Source organism: Amblyomma mixtum, chromosome 10 (genome assembly GCF_055824585.1).
Source record: "Amblyomma mixtum isolate Tamu chromosome 10, ASM5582458v1, whole genome shotgun sequence".
In the NCBI taxonomy this organism is placed as follows: Eukaryota; Metazoa; Arthropoda; class Arachnida; order Ixodida; family Ixodidae; genus Amblyomma; species Amblyomma mixtum.
The window spans coordinates 5,702,346-5,723,428 of record NC_143021.1 but is presented as its reverse complement, the minus strand read 5'-3'; the positions used below and the strand labels follow the sequence as shown (position 1 = coordinate 5,723,428).

The following is a 21,083-nucleotide window of genomic DNA, read 5'->3' as shown; positions in this document are numbered from 1 at the left end:
ATAATGGTTTCCAGCTTTCGAATAATGGCATCCAGCTTTCGAACGCTGGCACATGCAATTAACCCACTCGCCAATGACCGGCACTGTGGATGGATGTACATACATACCATTCTACCTAGCAAATATTCATAAATGAGGTTGCGAAAGAATTGCAGAAAAAAGACCCGTTTATTGCTTTGAGTTACAAGAATCACGCTTCTAGCGCACACAGGATGGTTTGCGCTACCACCAGCCACCGTGGGGAGTAAAGAAAAGAGGCCCAAGAGCATGGTGGCAGAGGCTGTGGGAAAACAATTTATTTTCAAGTTTGGTGCGTGCCGATCGGTTGGACAAAGCATCTCGGCAAGCTGCTGCGGCACGGCTAAGGCATCCATAAAGCGCTCAACGGAGCTGTCCTCCAGTGAACTGATCAGTCATATCCAAAGTAATCGTTGCACTCCACTTGCAAGGGGACTGCTGGACTGCATTCAAAGAAATTCCTCGTCTAGTTCTTGCACGATGGCCTCACGAAGCGCCAAGCCTGCAAAGAGATGCATGATGTCATGGTAAGTTGAATTATGGCCATCACAGAACAAAAACAAAAATGATTAAATAACACAGAATTTTGTGAAACACAGTCATCGTGAAGACACTAGCAACATATTTTACAGGATAATTTTTAATTTATTCTTAAGAATCAGCACCACATTAGTTGCACAAAGTGGGATTTAATTTACTAAACTTCCCTTATACCAAATGGTTTAATTTAGTTTAATGCGTCGTGTCGCACTCCCAGTAAATATATTCAATGCGAGATAAGCAAATTAATGTAATATTGAAAACAGATTAATGTATTATTTTGTTTTAATATAACTCGTATCTCTAAATTGCGAGGTAATTTTTTATTCCAGTAAACATGCACAGGTTGTAGCGTCTCTTCCACATGGACGTCAAAACAACATTTTTGATTAGTTTTATTTAATGGGGTTAAAAATGCGGCTTGCGATTTTTGACGAAATACGCTGAACGCAAGGAACTCAGGGCACCTTTGTTTTACCTTAGTTGCTTCGCATGCATGCTATAGTTGGATTCGAAACTGCAACTTGAAAACCACACAAAAATACTAGTCTTATAGTCCAGAGTAATGCCCTTTTTCATTGCGAGAGAACTTGGGCAAAAGCTTTAACCAGTAATTGCGGATTTTCTATTGAGTCTGCAAGAGTAGGCGGCAAAAAGAAACACTACGGAAGTATTACACATATCCTTACCAACTAGTCTGCAGTGGAAAATTAATTAAGCGGTTCTGACTTCCGTCGTGCATAAGCGGTAAAGGACATATTCCCGAATGCATTCTATCTCAAGTCATATTAGTTCAAACCCGCTGTTAGCCAAAGTAGTGAATCTTTAGTGAGTTCATCTCACCAAAGACGAAAAATTAAATTCTCACCATTCGGCCACAATTCCACTGCGCACGACGTCAAGCAAGCCATTTCGCAATGAGAGTGGGTACACAGAAGTCGTCCTCGTGCTTTTTGGCTCGCTCTCTTCTCCTGCCTAAAAAATAAAGGCGCATGTAGTCAAAGCAACATTTACTACAAAAACCACTTTAAATTCCAGACGTATATCAAGGTAAAAGAGTTTTAGTACTTACAAAAGATCTTGCAGGCGGTACGAACAGCGTCGGAGCTCTCCTAATATATGAGTGTGGCTTTTCGCGTGCACAGACTATGAACGGTGCTAGCTCGAGTGTGCATGCATTTTCGTCGCGTTGGTTGTGCACGTGGTTGAGCTCCGCCGTGCAGTCAAGAATGTGATGAGTCGCGCGGTTCCAAGACGAGCAGTGGAGACGATGGTGTGTGTGTGTGGGGGGGGGGGGGGGTTGGCTGGAGGGGAGAGAGTAATTTTCCTTTACACAGGTTTTGTGGTTCCGAGAAAAGTCCTCGAGCTGAAAGGTGGAGACAGGGAGGTGGAGGAACAGCGAAGCGCGTAGCTGCGTGCGAGGGAAAACAGGTTTGAGAAAGTGACAACCAAAAAGAAAAAATAGCGCTTCGCGGGGTGGGGGGTTAGCCCGCTCCCTGGAAAAGGGCACGGCCGGGAGAACAGGTGGGGAGATATTCGACTTGAAGACTTGAAAGAGAGAGGGAAAGAGGCCAAAACACGTGAAAAGGGTTTGGAATTTTTGGAGAATGAGTCACATGGCCACAGGCAGTACAGAAAGCAATATCTACAAGAGAGAAGTGGATGGGAAAAACGGAAGCGTCAAAGTATTGCTACAAAGCTGCAGCAAAAGCCTGAAAATTTTGAAGTGAAAAACTTGGAGCTTCAAGATGCATTTCGCCAAAACGACTTGAGACACTCGCGTATTTTGTGGGGCCGTATGATGTGGCTTCTGTTAGTTCAAGATAGCTTAAAATGTTACCACATAACAAAAATATAAAGCAAAAAATATATCCAAGCAGAATGCGCGCTCTTTCATAGTTTCATGTACCGTACATGCGCCAAACAAGCTAGGTTAACATGCGTCTAACGCCAGTTGTCAGTCCATTTATTCAGTGGTCGTCGAAGAATCCTCAAATTGTTTGTTGGGGTGGAAGTTTCGCGCAAAAAAAAGCAAAAACAAACAAAGGCATGTTGAATTGTGGTTCGCAACTACTTTCGATGGTTTTCATCAATAAAGGTGATGTTCGAAAGAAAAAAAAAACCAGCGAGTAAATATACAAAGACGTGAGCAAGAGCTATATAGCCCCCAATGCAAATTACGCAACAGAAGAATAAAATGGTCAAAAGCAACAATTTCCAACACAACGATTTGCAGAAAAGAAAGGAAATAGCAAATCAGAAAACACGGGAAAGGCGCGATCACAGGGCACGACGTAGGGAAGCGTAGGAATCGCTTAGCACGTGTCTGCGTGCGTTTATGAAGCACCCGCCTAATATTTCACGAGCGCAACGCATAATTCGAAATTACGAGGCGACTGCTTCGTTTCTGGACGTTGCCAAAACTGAGCACAATTTCGGTTTAGCGAATGCACTTGCGCATCTATTACGTTTGTATCGCGATCTCCTTGAAGCAGACACCAGCTGCGTACTGCGGCAGTGAATTCCTAGAGCGAATAAAAATAAAGTGATTTTTTTATTCCAAAAATTTAATCAAATGAAACTTATTTGATTTTTGTTGAAGGCACCTGTTGACAATTTTTGTTGAAGGCGTGTCGGGTGTAATCAGAACGTTAATTCTGATCAACAGGACTTCGATCGCAATTCTCCTAAACTTATTATTGCCGCTCACTGCGCAACCAGAGTGCAGCTTTTCCAACGGAATCATGGGTAGCTTTGCTCACAAACTGCAAAAGTGTTCGGTTAAAATATAATAATAAATAAAACCAAATCTTTGAACTCGCATGTTTTAGCGCGTTCGAAAATTATGAACTGCCGATATGGTACTCGACAATAAAAATAATTTTGAACCCATTTTAATGGATGACACAATGTTTACCAACGTTTGCCACTATACTTTGAACACTGGATAAGCGGTGGCAATCCTAGGCCACCAGACTTGGCAGCAGCGGCAGCGACGCGACTGCATCGGTAACGCGCTTCGCCCTCGTTGCAGATCGAGCTCCCCGTTCTCGAGTGATCCTGCTGCTAGGAACCGGCAACCGCTTCTGCTGTGCGCATCTTATGCCTACGCCAAAGCTACGCCTTTCTATCATCAAGCTCAACCATCGGACGCTTGCCACGCTTCGGAGACAATCTGCGCAGACGCCGACCGGAAGGCACTGCAAGATAAACGCAAGCGATCGGACCAGCGGTCACTTGGCAGCAGCGGCAGCGACGCGACTGCATCGGTAACGCGCTTCGCCCTCGTTGCAGATCGAGCTCCCCGTTCTCGAGTGATCCTGCTGCTAGGAACCGGCAACCGCTTCTGCTGTGCGCATCTTATGCCTACGCCAAAGCTACGCCTTTCTATCATCAAGCTCAACCATCGGACGCTTGCCACGCTTCGGAGACAATCTGCGCAGACGCCGACCGGAAGGCACTGCAAGATAAACGCAAGCGATCGGACCAGCGGTCACTTGGCAGCAGCGGCAGCGACGCGACTGCATCGGTAACGCGCTTCGCCCTCGTTGCAGGTTAGTGCAGCACTACGTAGAATTGTCATAGTTTTTGTGGTTCATGCCATTGTGTCTGCCGCTGCCACTGCTGCCATTATATTTTGGAGAAGCGTGCTTTTATGTCGTTTGTTGAAGTGTCCGCCTACGAAAAGAAATGTCTAGTGTGTGTTCGTCCTGCGAGGGAACTATTCATGTCAATGTGCCGAGTGCGACATGTACGGAGTGCCAAAGCGCTTACCACTTCGGTAAATGTGCGGGAGTGACGGAGAAATCTTTCAAAGCAAAAAACAATGCTGCAAAAAAAGCGTGGCGCTGCCTCACATGCCGGGAAAATGGGTCGCACACGAGTAGTAGAGCAGACAGTGATTCAGACCTAGATGTTAAGCTAGCTCTTGCCTCTATACTAGAGAAACTTGAGAGCTTGCCAGAGCTAACAAAAAAGGTGGCAGAAATGGAAGAATCTGTCCAACATATGTCTAAGAAATTTGATGAATTTGAAAGACATGTTTCCCGCCAGGACACTGAGATCAAGGTACTGAAGAAAAGAGTAGCAGAACTAGAAGAAAAAGATGACATGACGCAAGTTGTGCAAACACAACTTCAACAAGATGTTAATGATCTTGAATACCGAAGCAGGAAACTTAATCTAGAGATACACGGTATTGCTGCTCTGCCCGATGAAAATCTGCTTACTTTGTTAAATGACATCGCCCCGAAGCTTGAGGTACCACCCCTGACGGCAGCAGACATTCAAACAATACACAGACTGCCTGCCCGACGGGATAAGACGCAAGGAATACTCGCTCGTTTCACCAGACAGACGACAAGAGATTCGTGGCTGAACGCTAGAAGCAAAGTAAAAGATAATGAACCGAGCATTGTCATTCAGGAAAACCTGACACGGTATCACAGAGACTTGCTTCGAAGTGCGAAACAGAAGGCAAAAGATACAGGTTATCGTTTTGTCTGGTATACGAATGGGAAAATTCTCGTCCGCAAAGATCAAGGAATGACTGCCATACATATCAAAGGAGCAAGCGATCTGGACCAGCTTACGTAGCACTGCGCAAGCTCAGTACGAAAGGAAAATGAAAAAGAAAAATGGCACAGTGCCCGTATCACCTTCCGCATGACTTGAACCACATCGCTTCCTCTTTCTCATCCGCATCCGTTAAAGCTATACATGTCAACGCACGCTCAGTAAAAAAGAAAATGGTCTTGCTAGATGAATTTTTTACCGAATTTCGGTTTATGTTTTCAGTGATAATGCTGAGTGAAACATGGAGCACCAGCGCGCATAATGTGTTCAAAATGACCAATTACAAAACCTACTATCTCAACAGACCCGTCGGGCGTGGCGGGGGTGTTGCTTTACTTCTGAATGAAAATGTAACTGGTGAAATGCTAAACCCATACAGTGTGATTACGCCGGATTACGAGATATTATCATTATGCTCAAAGAAATGTATTTACTCTGTCTGTTACCGCCCACCCAGTGGAGATGTATCCGTTTTTCTTAAATTTTATGAACACTTTTTGTCTTTTGTAGCTGATGGAGGTTATACGCTTATTGCTGGAGGCGATTTCAACATCGACATGAGCAGTAACAATTATTCTACGAGAGAATTTAGGACTGTTTTGGCCTCAAATAATAAGTGTAATAGAAATCGCTACCAGAGTAACAACAGGAAGTCAATCCACTTTAGACTTGTTCATTACCAATCTCACCCATCCAAAAATTGAGACCGGTGCCTTATCATGTCCTATCAGTGACCATCTCCCAGTGTTCTTGTGCATGAATGAGCCAACCCATACACTGAAAGAACCAGAAGGTATTAGGTACCAGCGTATAACCAGTGTTACACTGAAAGCTTTTCGCGATGCTCTTAAACAAGTTGACCTGGCCCACATAGCTGACCTCGATGATGCTACCCTGTTGAAAATTCCAGCAAAAGTCAAGTTGGAGAAAACGGTGGGCCGAATGGAAGTGTTGGTTTCCATGTTGGAGAAAACGGTGGGCTGATTGGAAGTGTTGGTTTCCACGCTGGGTGCTGTTGGAGCGAATGGGAGAGATGTTGGATGCACTAATGGCGACTTTGGGCCACCCTGGATTGAGTGGAAATTGTGGTGGCTGCACTGGCACTTCCAGTAAACAATATTGGGCTGAATGGAAACCACGCTGGACACTTCAGTGAACACGGTGGGACGGGATGGGCTTGGTGGTATCCATCGTGATTATCTCGGTGGGCCTGGCAGGCAACACTGGACTATGTGGAAACCACGGTGGGAGCCTATGGATGTGTACAGTCGCGAGCAAAAAATATTAGCTCAGATCACTGGCGATCAGAATTCGTATATCTCACCACGCGGCGCTGCGGTAGGCAGAACTGCCTAACGGGCCGTTTCCATGTTTGCAGCCTACGGGGGGGGGGGGGGGGGGGGCAGGAAGTAAGCTTTATCAAGCGTGCACCGCCCGAGCGTTGAAGTGCCGACCCTACGTGACTGTGCTTGCGGAATTTATTTTGGCTCGGTTATCATGAGCACAGATGGCTTCTTTTTATTACTGTTTTTTTATGTCCGCGATGGTTTGTCAAAAGGAACTCGCGGGAACAATATATGATAGCGCTGCTTTTAGTCAGCAGTTTTGCTGTCCGTGGCAGTCCGCTAATTTGCTGTCCGTGGCAGTCCGCAGTAATTTTACTGTCCGTGGCAGACCCCCTTAATACTGTAGAATGGGAACGGCCCGGCACTCCCGTTATCAGCCTCTCCGCCACCCGCAGTGCCAGGCGTTGTCATTCCGGCGCTCTGGTGTTCCGTCATGTGTGCTAATCTTTTTTACCCACGACTGTACCTACTTGTTTGGCATGGCACAAACCATGGCTGTATTTGTATGGCCGATGCTGGGCAGCAGATACTGCATGCATGTGCCTATATGGTTGACAAAATGAAACTCATCAATGCACTAACAATCTCAGTGGGTCAAATCCATCAAACGTACAGTCTTTGTCAAAAGTAACCAGGCTGCATGGTTGTATAGTGGAGCCCTTGTGTTATTCCTAAGGATCAAAACGTGTTGGAAGGTAATAAGACCCTCAGTCCTTACCTTTAGCTACCATTCCAGCTTTAGGGAAGCTGTGAGGGATCCACTGTACGAGCTAGAAGCAAACCATGCAGCCTGGTTACTTTTGACTAAGACTGTACACTTGGCACTTTATGCTGTTAGAATAAAAACTGCAAGACAAATTTCTCTTTTTTACACGTGCATTTGTTGACTTGACAGTTTCAGAAAATTTTTTTAAAAAGTAACGACTTATATACTTGGGCTTAGATTATCATTAGCAAAATATTTGAGAAAAAGTTTAACTTCATTGTTCACAAAATAATAAATTGCAGGTTTGCAGAGCCCTGCATGCCTGAATCCGAACACTCAATTTCATTCAGAAAATTTTATTGAGCGTGCATTTCAAGACATATACTAATTCAATTAACAAATTGTTAACCACATAGCTGGCCACAGCTTCTTTGTAGAAGGGTTACGAATACAAATATATACACAGAATATTTCGACAAGGCTGCACTCTTATACATGCACCTCGGTACACAATTACCAGTACAACACTGTTTTTCAAAATAGAAATGCAGATATATATAAACTCAATATGAGGATATAAATTACACAGCATATTTCATACTAAGAATTGATTTGGTTTTCACGTTGGATGAGAGAACTCCACTATAAAAAATGCACACCTTCACTGTAGTCTCAAGAAAGCATATACCGTGGAGGTTGTTCTCTCGACGCGCGTTTCAACGCTGCCGCCTCTCACGTCGTGCTGCCGCTCAAACAGCGTCACCATGTTTTTACGACAACCTACTCTCTACGACTGCTACGTTGGGTATTTTGTTAGCCTTGCTGATCTCCCATCAATATAAAAAAAAACTTCCCCATACAAACAGAAATCGGCATGTAATTTCGTGAATGAGCAAAGCAGCAAGCCATACTGCCGTGAGAACTCAGGCATTTTTCAACCGCAGCGCAAGCAACAGGTCGTTAATTCGCGCGTTTCTACCAGTGGTAATTGCTCGCAATCGCTGCAATTTCTGTGGATGCCGATACGGCTGAATACCCAATAAAAATACCAAAAATAAAATAAAAAGTAGGATACAAGCTTTTTCACAACGAAACCGAAACAAAAACTGGTTGTCACCGCCAGGTGGCTGCCGGTAGCTGTTTTTCTGTATAACCCTCATGGCGGTTCGGGTGCTGCGTCGCGTGCATCGCGCTTCGGCGCTTGCTACAATTCGCTACTTGGATTGTGAGCCGTCGTGAACTGTGTTGTGGTTTGCGTGTGTTTCTTCTTGCTCAAGGGTGCACAATCGCGCAGTGCTGTCGACGTAGCCTATTCGAGGCAAAGTGTCATTTTTCTGGTCTCTCTAACTTTTCAGTCTGTGCGCTTCTTTGTGTAGTCCAGGATGGGTGTCCAGGCACAAAGACGCGCGGGCAGTGTCGCGGTGGAAATGTTCCAAATAAGGCCCGGAATATTTTCTTCTGTGTGACTACGTGGTAGAGAGTGCCGGCTACGTAGCACTCGTGCTGAAATCTCACTGGTTGGTGTAAAGCCCGTGACACGAAGGCAAACAGCGTTCTGCACGACTACGCAATCATCTGAAAAGGTAAGCAGTACTCGTGCATTATCCGAAGCATATAATGCTGGAACGGTGACCTGTCGTACTGCTGCAGTATTCGTGTTCAATGCTATAAAAAGCGTTTAAGGCGCTTTTGTTGTCGCCGCGGTGAGTTGCTCTGCCAAGAATTGTCGCTGTCGGTACTTGTTTTGGCGAAGGGGATGCGACCGTGCGTGCGCTAGCTTTGCATGATTTTGGTATGCGCATGTTTGCGCGTTTTGTTTCTTGTTGAGCACAGATTTGTCCTCGTATATGCCTCGTTCTACGCGTTTCTGCCCATGCTTGTTCACACCACCGCGCACGTTTCAAGGACCGGCACTTTGGCTGTGCGTAAAATGTATGATTGTCTTTCAAGATAGCGTTAGCACTTTGAGGGGGATTGAAACACTTTTTATTCGCCGCGGTTTTTGCTTGGCCCTAGACTGTTGAACCTTAGGTCGTGGGGTCGATCCTGATGGCAGTAGCCGCATTTCGATTTAGGTGAAATGAAAAAAAGAATGCCCCTGTGCTGTGCGATGTCAGCTCACGTTAAGAAATTCTAGGTGGTCTAAATTAATCCGGAACCCTCCAATACGATCAGTGCCCATTTTCCGCATCTGAATTCAAACCCCACTATAAAGAAAGCACTGTCTCAGGTTGCAGTTACCAACGAAAGTTAATTTCCGGCCGTCAGGATCTAATTTTTAAATGAGTATGTGAAGATTTTTTTTTTTTATGATACCGATAGCGTTTCTGGCTACCCAGAGTATAGGATCTTGCATTTTGATCACTCTGCTATTTGAAAATTGGTTTCTGAGGAAAACAAGTGACGCAATAATTGTCTCAGTTATTACGATGTTTATCTACGCTTTCGAACGCAGATTTGTTTTGCTCATAGCAAGATTCCTTTACTAGTGCTAGGGGAACTGATGCATTTTAAACAGGGTAGTTTTCCTTTGTATTGAGGCGTATACTTGGGCAAGTATATTTTTCCTGATCTTTTTACATTCATGTGATATTCACTGTTGGACCGAGTTCGCATGCTTGTTTTTGTACTCCTGTCATAGTGATAATGGGAAATTGGTATCCGCAGGTGGCGCATCTGTCTTCCAGTCCGAGTCAATGGCATGGATTTTGTGGCCACCAGATGAAGTCAAAAGCTGTGTTGTAAGTTGTTACTGCATTGTGCTTTGTTCTTGTGGTTGCCATGAAATGTTCTCTTACTTTCATTGCTCTTTTCCTTAATGCTACTGCTTGGAGCAGTTTGGATAGCTCTGGCCTGATATGTTTACATGTTTATATGAGTAATATTAGTTGGCTGTCAGAATGGGCCGGTTGCAGGCCATTTGAAGTTTTACATTCAATATTGCTCGTCTTTTAACCGTTGCATTCTATGCATGAAGTGCGAAATGTCTGCATGTTTTTGGCTGCATTATGTGATACTATTTGACTACGAATATTAACATTATGATGCATGTGTGTTAACTTAAATATGTGTTTTTATGCCACTCATCGCAGGTCACAGATGTAAAAGAAAAAGTGCACACATGAGAACTGGTTTCATTACTGCTGCCTTGTTTTTGCTAAGCATGGAGAGCTGAGCTAATTGGTTCTGGGTAGAATTATGAGACATCATTCCAGTGTACAAAAACACATGAACGAAGAGAGTAGACTCCATAGACCCCATACTTCAACTGAGGTTGATTTCACAACATGAGCTTTTTACATGCAAAGTGGTACTAGTGACCCCTGTGGCTGAAAAGTGTTTCCTCGACCAGGTAACAATTATTCAATGTTGCAAAAACAAAACCATAGGCGTAAGGTTAGCTTGTCACTCAAGTTGAATGCATTGGCGTGACTAAACATTGCCTACCTGGCTGACCCAACACACATTTGCGTTGAGATAATCTATTTCTTTTTCTGCCTGCCTGCTCCAGTCGCCTTACTTCGGCATTGACGCTGTCACGACTCTGTGACAGCATCAATGCGCAAGTAAGGAGACTGGAGCAGGCAGTTTTCACAGGAGAAATTGTAGCCTTAGTGGTAGAAAGCCAGGTTCGAGAGATGAAGTGTGCTGGGCAGCGCAAGCCGGAAGACAACGCACATTCGCAACAGTGACCTGTCATTGTGCCGTATTGCCATCAGGTGTCACACCGCCTCAAGAAGGCCAGTGACAAACACGATGTACATGTTGTATTTTCAGCTTGGGAAAGCTGGGATGCATGTGCCACCTGATAAATGACGTTACGAAAAAGCCTGCCTACAAAACTAAGCACACCAAACCCCTCGTTAAACATGAGGTTGACATGGTGTACAGCATCCTCCTTGCCTGTGGCAAACATTACATTAGACAGACGAGGCTTGCATCAATGAACGCTTGCTTGAACATTGCAGGACAGCTGATTCATTAAGTGGCAGAGGTCATTTAGCTGAGCACATTCGTCTTTGCTCGCACAAGCGAGCATGCAAGGCGTTTTTGAAAGAAACACATGCCTTGTGCAAGTTTAGCACTTGAAAGGGCTGGGAAATTTTTTAAGCCTTTTGTATCTCTGTTGAAAAAGAGAATTACGTCAGCAGCCCTTCTGCAGCGCTCCAGAAAAAGAAATAGATTATCTGGAGGCAAATATGTTTGTTGGGTCAGCCAGGTAGGTGATGCATAGGCGTGCCAATGTGTTTAATGTGAGTGGCAAGGTACCTTTACCCCTGTTTTTTTGTGTTTTGGTTTTTGCCATCCTGAATAATTGTTATCTGGTGGCGGAAATACTTTTCAGCCCCAGGGATCACTAGTACCCCTTTGCACATAAAAAGCCTGTGTTGTGGAATAAACCTCAGTTGAAATATGGTGTCCATGGAGTCTACTCTCTTCATCCGTGTGATTTTGTGTGCCGGAATGATGTCTCATAATTCTCCCTTGTTTTCAGTGAATAAGGAGGGCTTCTGGTGTCTCTTTTTTTGTATGTGATGGTTATAACAAAGTGGCTACCCATAAACTGTCATTTTGGGCTTAATTGAAGGATCCTTGGGAATTTGTTTGACAGCATATTCCATGGGCACTTTCTTGAGAAAAATCAGTTATTTGTTTCCCATTTCACTGCATTAACCATTGCTTCTCATTATGTCTCGAAAGTCATTGATAAGCACAAGCTTTCGAGTACCTGAGGGCTGTGTGAGAAGCCTTATGACATACTTTAAACTACTGAGGATATCTGAAGACAGATTTTACCAATAATTGTTAGCCAATCCAAACCTCTTGGTTCTATCCCTGACAACCTGAAGCTGACCTGTCAATAATTAAGGCTGGAAACCGTTCTGATCCCCAAACTGTTCTCCTATTTTATTGATGTGCATTTTGCATGAACTGTTAGAGCACGAAATGAGTCCGCATATTACTTGCCACCATAATTCAAACTAATATTTCTATACCAGTCATCACGGCTCCCATTCTCTTTACTAATGTGCAATCCAACTTTTTGAATTCACAACAGATTTTCACCCAAATTTAGATTCTTTATTTTAGGCAAGTGTCATCGACTTGAATTTCTCCAAAGCTTTTCATGTTTGTCATTATAACCTTTTAGCTACACTCTCATGCTTGAGCCTTCATTCTTTGATATTAGTGTAGATTCATTGCTTCCTGTTCTACGGCTGGCCTTAAAAAAACTATTGTACTTCTTCTCTTATGAAGCCCAGCATATCAATATGCAAAATCATAGGGCGTCCCTCATCCTGAGTCACTTTGGGATGTTAAACCCCCATAAACCAAACCAAGCACATTACTAAAGTACATTAATATTAGCCATTCAATAACAGTCTTTGTCTTTATGTCCCAACCTTGTCTTTATGACTGCATTATTCTGAAGGATGCCCCAACTATCTCAGCTACTCTGACTGTATTGACTTTTGCCAGACGGATGAATGGTCTTGTTTGTAATTCATCGTGTCAAAACAGCGCAAAGAAGAGAAAGATGAGGAAGGAATGCGACGGTGCGAGTGCTGACTTTCAAGAAGGTTTATTGGAAAGCACATCAAAATATATACACTGTGGCCTAAAAAAAGAATGAAGAAAGGGCGCCTTGTAACATTCACTTTGGATCTGTCAAAAACAAAACGAAAGTTGAATATGAAGCATTTAAGAGCATGAACTCTTTCTTAGGGAGCGATAAAGAAGGTGTGTTAACACATTGATTGCGTTTTTTTTACAATTTCAGTGGCCTCGATCATCTCATGCACAAACTTTTCTGTGTCTGTCTAGCACAATGCAGCACAAGAAATTACGCCTCACAGCATAAAGGATGTGGCAAACGATCGCAGTCGCGACAAGGAAACATCAGATTCCCCCTGCTAGCTTTGTTCACATCGTAACGGTGGTCTTTTGACCTCTCATTGGCACCTCTGCTAGTTTCTTGCTGAAGTTGATACATTAGCCAGATGGTTCAACTTTAGATTATTACATAGTTTCTTGGCTCTGGACATTGCTATTAACAAATCAGCTGTTGTGTGACACTTGAACTCAGAATTAACTGCCTCCGTTGCCTTGGACAGAAAGACGCCTTTAGACATGACCACAAAACTACCTTCTTTATCAGCAGTTGAATGCGATAGGGCCCACCGTCTTAAACCCGTTACAGTTCAGCCTGCGGGCAAGTTCCTGGCATGGTTCAAACCACGACACCCCATCAACCAACGCCCCCTGAAACACACCTGTCACGCTCAGGTCCAGGCACAGGAAGGCAAGACGTCAAAGTATGGCAAACAGCTCCAGAATAGTCCTCTTCGAAGGAACAATGGCAAATTTTGGCCCGTATATGCTTCAAGCAGCAGACGAGGCAGCAACTCAGTGTCGACATTGTGCACCTTGTTTTCAGACACTCGTGCCTTGGCTTCTCTGCTCCCGGCTAGTGAGCGCAAAGTGGCTGCAAAGTGGCATTCCAGATGGCTTTCACCTGGTCAACGGTGCGTGACACCGTCAACCAGCCACTCCGTGGCTTGTTTTCAGGCACAAGAGTTTGACAACAAGGTGCACACCTTCAGCTTGGAGTCGCTGCCTCGTCTGGTCCTTGAAGTGCTTATGGACCAAAATTTTCCGTTCCTCCGAAGAGAACTATTGTGGAGATGCTTGCCATGGTTTGACGAGTTGCCTTTTCCACGCACAGACCTGAGTGTGACAGGTGTGTTTCGGGATGTTTTGATGCAGTGTCACGGTTTGAACCCTCTTTAGGAACTTGCCCACAGGCCGAACTGTGTCGTATTTAAGAGGGTGGGCCCTCTTGCTTTCAACTGCTGATAAACGGTGGTTTTGTGGTCGTATCGAAAGGCGCCTTTCAGTCCAAGGCCACAGATGCAGTGTATTCTGAATTTGAGTGCCACTTACTATCTGATTTGTTAAAAGCAAAGTCCAGTGCCAAGAAACATTAACAATCTAGAGTTTAACCATCAGGCTAATGCCATCAACTTCAGTAAGAAAAATTGTCCAGCTATCTTCTTTACCGCAAAGACCCATAAAGGTGACTGCTCCTTGAGGGTTGTAGTTTAAGAGAATGGAACCTGTCAGAAACAAATCGCCTTCTCTTTGCGACATAAAATTAAGTTGCTGAGCATTGATGACTCCTCTCGTGTAAGATCTGCAGAGAAAGTAACGCAGTTTCTACACAATAACTCTCGCACCAGTTTCATGGGGTGCTATGTTGACATCAAGGATTTATATTACGCCATCCCTCAATCAGGATCAATAATGTGTTGAAGAATTCATTAACCTAAATGGAGCAGTGGCATTCCAAACGTCTCAGGCGTTTTGGTGAATAATTTTATCGCACTTTTAAGCTCATACCTTCAGTCCATCTTTATTACATTTCAGAATAGCTTGTTTTTGCAAAAAAAACTATTAGCGCCGCTGTTACGTGGCTTATTGCAGGATCTCCAATCCTGACGAAGCATTGTCTAAGGTGAGAGAGGAGTTCAGTCAAAGCCTCAGTCCACTTTGAATCACCACTGAAATTATAGAGGATAATATGTCATCACATTTATTGGATCTCAATCTTGGGTGGTTACACTTGTTGGGCTTACGAGCCAAGGGAAAACAAGCTACTTTTACCATTTTCTTCGGTTCAGTCTAAGCTGGTCAAGAGGTGTCACTAACCTTTGCTTCAAAAATTCCTTAATGAAATCCTGTTTGATTGCCATGACATCCAGTTTTGCCCAGCTCATATGCCGTTTGTCCTTTACTGGATATTCAGAACCTTTGTCAGTGTCTTTAGCCGATTGCTTTAAGCAGAAGTTGAAACATTCTTTTTGTGCCCCCGTCGAGACTGTAACTCCCAAAAGGAAGTTTGTACGTACCTTTCCCTACATCCACAATTGGTCGCACCGGTTAAATAGGCAGTCGAGTTGGCGTCGATATTGTTTTTCTAACCCTATGAAGTTTCAGTACCTGTAGTCAACCGAGATTATCCATCAGAGTCTCTTCGTGCACTGCACAGAAGACATAGTGTGTTCGAACGCCTTGAAATGCGGCTATGTTTACATTGGGAAAACAGGCAAGTGTGTCACTGAGAGGTTTAAAAGACCACCACGACGATGTGAACAAAGCTTGCGGGAGAACTTTGATGATTCACTGTCGCAATTGCAATTGTTTGCCAGATCCTAAACGCTGTGAACCGGAATTCATGTTCTGCATTTTGCCTGACAGACACAGAAAAGTTTGTGCGTGAGATAATCGAGGCCACTGAAATTTAAAAAAAAACCGCAATCACTGTGTTAGCACACCTTCTTTATCGCTTCCTAAGGAAGAGTTCATGCTCTTAAATGCTTCTTTGTCAGTTTTTGTTTTGTTTTACACTCATGCAATGTGGTTGACACAAGGTGCCCTTTGTTCGTTGTTTTTTTAGGCTACAGTGTATATATTTTGACGTGGTTTCCAATACACATTGGCAATAGTCAGCACTCATGCCATCATATTTATTCCTTCGTTGTCCTTGTCTTGTCTGCATTGTTTTGTCACAACGTATTGACCTCCTTTCCCACCTCTAGGGTTAATGGTATGGAGAAACCTTAACCAGATGCAGCCCCACATACTTGGAGCATGTCACGATACATGCTGCTGGCACCACAAGGGCACTCGGGTTTATCAGGAGATGTCATGATCTGTGTGCTCTTGCCATGCTGCGCAGTTTATGCATAAAAATTTTATTGATTCCAAACTGAAGTATTCCCTAGCTCTTTCAATTTTGCACCAAACTGTTTGATGCTACGCCACCAACTCCCTTTAATCCAACAGCGACACTTGGTACAGCATATGTGTAATCAGTCATCTCATTTGACCACCAGACATCACTGCATAAAAGGGGAAACGCTCGTTTAGGTGTGTTCCATATACTCTACAATACTTTTCCACAACTTAATGTTAAATGTTGCTGCCCCGCTTCAGACCAGGATTCCATCACAACTAAATCAAGAAATTTTTCCTGTTCCCATTGAAGAATAAATCAAATCAAAGTTTATTTCCCATCTAGCACTACAGATGGAGGAATCGTAGAAAAAAGCTGCCCTTGGGCAGCTTGACGAGTCTACAATCCTTATTACTGACAGGGAGGCAACACAAGAGTTTATACAATTTTAAAAAACAAGCACATTAAGGAAGCACCGGAGAATACACGAAACAGCAATATGTATACATAATGAAACTTAAACAATGTTATGCAAAAACAAATTATGTAGTTCATGACGTGAAAAAGAAAACAAATCGAGGTTAATGTAGATATACCTATTTAGAAGAGATGGAAGTGTGTACTGAAGGCATTCCCTACCAAGATTTAGTCGAGGTGTTGGCACTGTCCATTCTTCGCCACGTCTTGTTGGATAGACTGATTCTTTTTTCCTTAGTTCTGCAAAATTTTTAAGATTTGTTACATTCTTCTTGATTTCTGTTTTAAAAGTAACACTGAGGCGATATTTATAAAGATTATGTGCTTTAATAACTCTGGAACGACAAAAGAAAGCTGCACTGGGATGTCGGAACGGTAAATTATATGCATTTCGGAGATATCTTTTTTGCATTAAATGAATACGTTCAAGGTTAGTGAATGTTGTAGTGCCCCACACCAACTGGCAATAGTTTAAATGCGAGTTGAATATTGAATTGTATACCAGCATCTTAGTTTTTGTGGGAAGTATGTATTTTAGACGGCCTATAACACCAGTGATTTGAGCTATTTTTTTCAAGATATAATTGACATGATAATCCCATGACATACTGGCAGAAAATATGACCCCAAGGCATTTAAACTGCTCAACAATTTCTACAGCCCTCGAGTTTAATATAATATTATCGTGCAGTAGGATAACTTTATTTTTCGGCCTAAATATGACAGCTTTGGTCTTACTCTCATTTATTTGCATCAGGTTAACTGCAGACCAGACCTCAAGAGCTTTCATTGTGGCATTACATTGTTTGATAAGTTCATGAACATTTTCACCCGAAAAAAATACGCTCGTATCGTCTGCATAGATGGAAAACTTTGTATTATCGCTAATGTTGACAATATCGTTTCGGTAAATATTAAAGAGTAGAGGCCCTAGCGTACTGCCTTGGGGGACACCGTAGAAGAGCGGCTTCGGTTCAGACTGTATACCATTTATGTACACCACTTGCTGTCTAAACGACAAATAAGAACTTAACAATGAGAGCGCTTTTCCTCGGATACCATAGTAGTGTAATTTATTTAGTAAGATTTTATGATTTACCAGGTCAAAAGCCTTTGAGAAGTCCACAAATACACCAATGACAATAGATTTGTTTTCAAGTTGCTTTATTATATATTCCTTTTGTTGGAGTAATGCAAGTTCAGTGGATTTGCTTTTGCAGAAGCCAAACTGAAATGGTGTTAGCAAGTTAAATTTATGGATGAAATTTGACATTCTTAGATGCAGCATTTTCTCAAATGCTTTCGAAAACACTGGCAAAATAGAGATTGGTCTGTAGTTGGCGAGGGCGTTGCGATCTCCTTTTTTGTAAAGAACAACAACTTTTGCTAATTGCATTTTTTCCGTAAAAACTGCAGTTTCTAAACAGATGTTAAAGATGTGAGCAAGTATGGGAGCAATTATGTCAACTACATGCTTGACTGGCCGTATTTGGATATCATCAATGTCACAGCTACTGCTATTGTTAAGATTTGTTATCACCGACACTACTTCGTCTACCGTGACTGGGTGCAGAAAAATTGTTTCATCATTCTGAATTCGAACATATTTGCAAGCGTCAGATCCGGCAGCACGTGAAGCTCGTTAAAAAAATATTGAATACATTAGCCAGTTCGACGCCAGAAACTTCCTTTCCATCAATATTTAATTTTGTTAATGCAGTGCGTGAACTGTCCCGCTGCAGAAGTGTATTTAATCTCGACCACAGTACACCATTTCGAGCATTCTTAACATCTAGAAGTGACACGTGATAGGCTGTTCGTGCAGACCGCAGTTTTTTAGTCAATTTGTTCCTATATTTCTTAAATACCGCAAGGTCCTCAACCTTCCGGCTGCTCAAAAATTTTCTGTACAGCTTGTCTTTCATTTGTATTTCTCCGCGAAGCTCTGGCGTTACCCATGGCTTGCGGATTCTGCGACTTTTCACGCGTGTTACAAGAGGAAAGCAGTCATGATATATCTGTTTACAGCAATCGACAAACGTATTATAGGCAACATTTGCATCATGAAGTTCAGCTATCTTACTCCAATATACTTTCATGAGCGCATCCCTAAAGGATTTCAATGATGATTCTGTAATAGCTTGGTATGTGATTGATGTGGACTTACTTCCTATTGTACTAGTGTTCTCAATGCAAGCAAACACAGGAAGATGGTCACTAACACAACAAGATAAAACACCAGAAAAAGCATTCAGCTGCATAGAGTTAGTAATAATTAAATCGAGAACAGAATGGCCTTCGCTTGTGATTCTACCTCACCACATTTTCATTGCATGTGGTCCCTCAAAATTATGGAAATAAGTGATATCGCTTGGAGCATTGACACTGGTTTGTTTTACCTTTTCTTTGCTGCTGTTTTTATTTTTTGCAACTGATGTATCAATGGATTGTATGCCTCTTTTCGTAGTGTATCGTCTGCGACATCTCAGCTGTGCTACTGCAGTCACCCTTCTGATGTTACCTTTATATTGTCCCTCTTATTAATACCCCACTAAAAGCCTTCAGAGGACAAAAAACGATGGCTTTTTTATTTTGCTCATTATGGCACACGTCAGGCTTATGTTTAGGGATATAGGAGAGGCCTTTGTCTTGCAGTGGTGCTAGTTATGCTGCTGATGATGGTACTTAATGACGAGCATATGATATATTGAATAAGAACCTCAAATTATTTTTCTTTTTGAGTGCGAATAGCTTCAGTGGTTCTTGATTTAGGCTCACTTTATTCCTGTGGCCACAATACGGAGTTTACTTTTTTAGCACTCTAATACTGGCAAGAATAAAAACTTGTGGATCCTAATTCTTTCATTTCAATCTTTTCTGCAGAGTGCATCGCCCAGTTTTCCCAAGCCCTCATGCACCGGTGGTATGTTGGGGAGGAGGGATAACCACAAACTTGACAGGACTGAAGATCGAGAAGAGGACAGGACGAGCGGTGGTACATCAACAAGGCTGTTTCATGGGGCCCAGCTGCATTGACAAGTGGCTAAAGAAGAGCAAGAGGAGCATGAACACAAAATAAAACTGGCTGTAGGAGCTTCATCTATTTTGAAATTTGCTGTCTCATTGCGACAGACATAACATTGCTGCATGGCCCCTGCCCCAACATCTCCCAGTCATTCCAACATGCCCAGTCATTCCAACATGCCCAGTCATTCCAACCTGCCCAGTCATTCCAACCTGCCCAGTCATTCCAACATGCCCAGTCATTCCAACATGCCCAGTCATTCCAACATGCCCAGTCATTCCAACGCATTTTCCATTACCATAATCCACCAAGGTTTCCAGTGTTGGTTTCCAATATTTACATCATTGCCTTTTTTCCAATAGGGTAATGAAGTTTATAATAAGTTCCTTGATATTTTCAAACAACTATACCACTTGTATTTTCCCTCTACAACATATAAAGCCTCACAAAAAACTCGGAAACCATGGATCAACCCTGAGTTACGAAAAGAAATAAAAATGAAAAATAAGCTGTATAGAACATTTCTAGCCACACGTACAGTTGATGATTTGAGGCTATTTAAACAATTTCGAAATAGATTAACAAAGAAATTGCGATCAGCACGAACAGAATACTACTCTGCATTTCTAGACGTCAAGAAGGGTCGTCATGATGTGGTTTGGACCCGTTTAAACTCATTGCTGCAACGTAACCAGTCACGTGGCCATGTGCGGAATCTTAAAATCAATGATAAGGAACTTTCAGGGACAGAGCTGGCAAATGCTTTCAACGACTTTTTCACGAAAAAGAGTACGGATGGGTCTGCAGGGAATGCATGCGATTACTTAGACCTTCATAACGATAATACAATATTTCTTGAACCTGTCACGACGGATGAAGTAGCATCGGTCATACTTAGCCTAAAAAATAGCAGTTGTCGAGATATTGACGACATCCAGATAAAGCCCATAAAATATGTAGCCGATATTATTGCTCCAGCTGTGGCACATATTTTTAATGTTTGTTTAGCTACATCAGTATTCCCAGAAAAAATGCAGATTGCTAAAATAACTGTTTTATTCAAAAAGGGCGACCGAAATGACTTGGGTAATTATAGACCCATCTCTGTACTGCCTGTTTTCTCTAAAGCATTGGAGAAAATTCTACACTCTAGACTGAATAAATTTTTAGATAAATACAACTTGCTCACACCATATCAGTTCGGATTCCGTAAAAACAAATCGACTGAACTAGCACTCTTAGAGCAAAAAGAATATATTCTGACACAGTTTGAACACAAAGAGCTCGTAATAGGAATCTTCATAGACTTCTCAAAGGCCTTTGACTTGGTTAATCATAAGTTACTTCTAGAGAAACTATGGCACTACGGAATTCGGGGCCAGGCTGCAGAACTTATAAAATCATACTTGTCAAAAAGGAAACAAACTGTCAACATAGATAATACATATTCAGAAATAAAACCAATTTATTCTGGTGTCCCACAGGGAAGCATACTTGGGCCCCTACTTTTCAACATTTACCTTAATGATATTGTGAACATTAACCCAAATGTCAGGTTCATCATATATGCCGATGATACAAGCATTTTTTTCTCCGGAAGTAACATTCATGACCTGATACAAATGTGCAACAAGACAATGATCACACTGGAAAGATGGT

General features: G+C 42.7%; 2 long non-coding RNA genes across 2 annotated transcripts; one reads left to right on the top strand and one right to left on the bottom strand.

The window, feature by feature from the left end:
* Positions 1–271: 271 nt before the first annotated feature.
* Positions 272–2,219, bottom strand: LOC149325038 (uncharacterized). Its single transcript, XR_016286057.1, has 3 exons — positions 1,631–2,219; positions 1,427–1,533; positions 272–520 (listed from the first exon to the last, which is right to left on the bottom strand). It is a non-coding gene; the product is annotated as an uncharacterized LOC149325038 (long non-coding RNA).
* Positions 2,220–7,332: 5,113 nt separating this feature from the next.
* LOC149325037 (uncharacterized) lies at positions 7,333–19,510 on the top strand. Its single transcript, XR_016286056.1, has 3 exons — positions 7,333–8,768; positions 9,853–9,926; positions 19,283–19,510. It is a non-coding gene; the product is annotated as an uncharacterized LOC149325037 (long non-coding RNA).
* Positions 19,511–21,083: the final 1,573 nt, after the last annotated feature.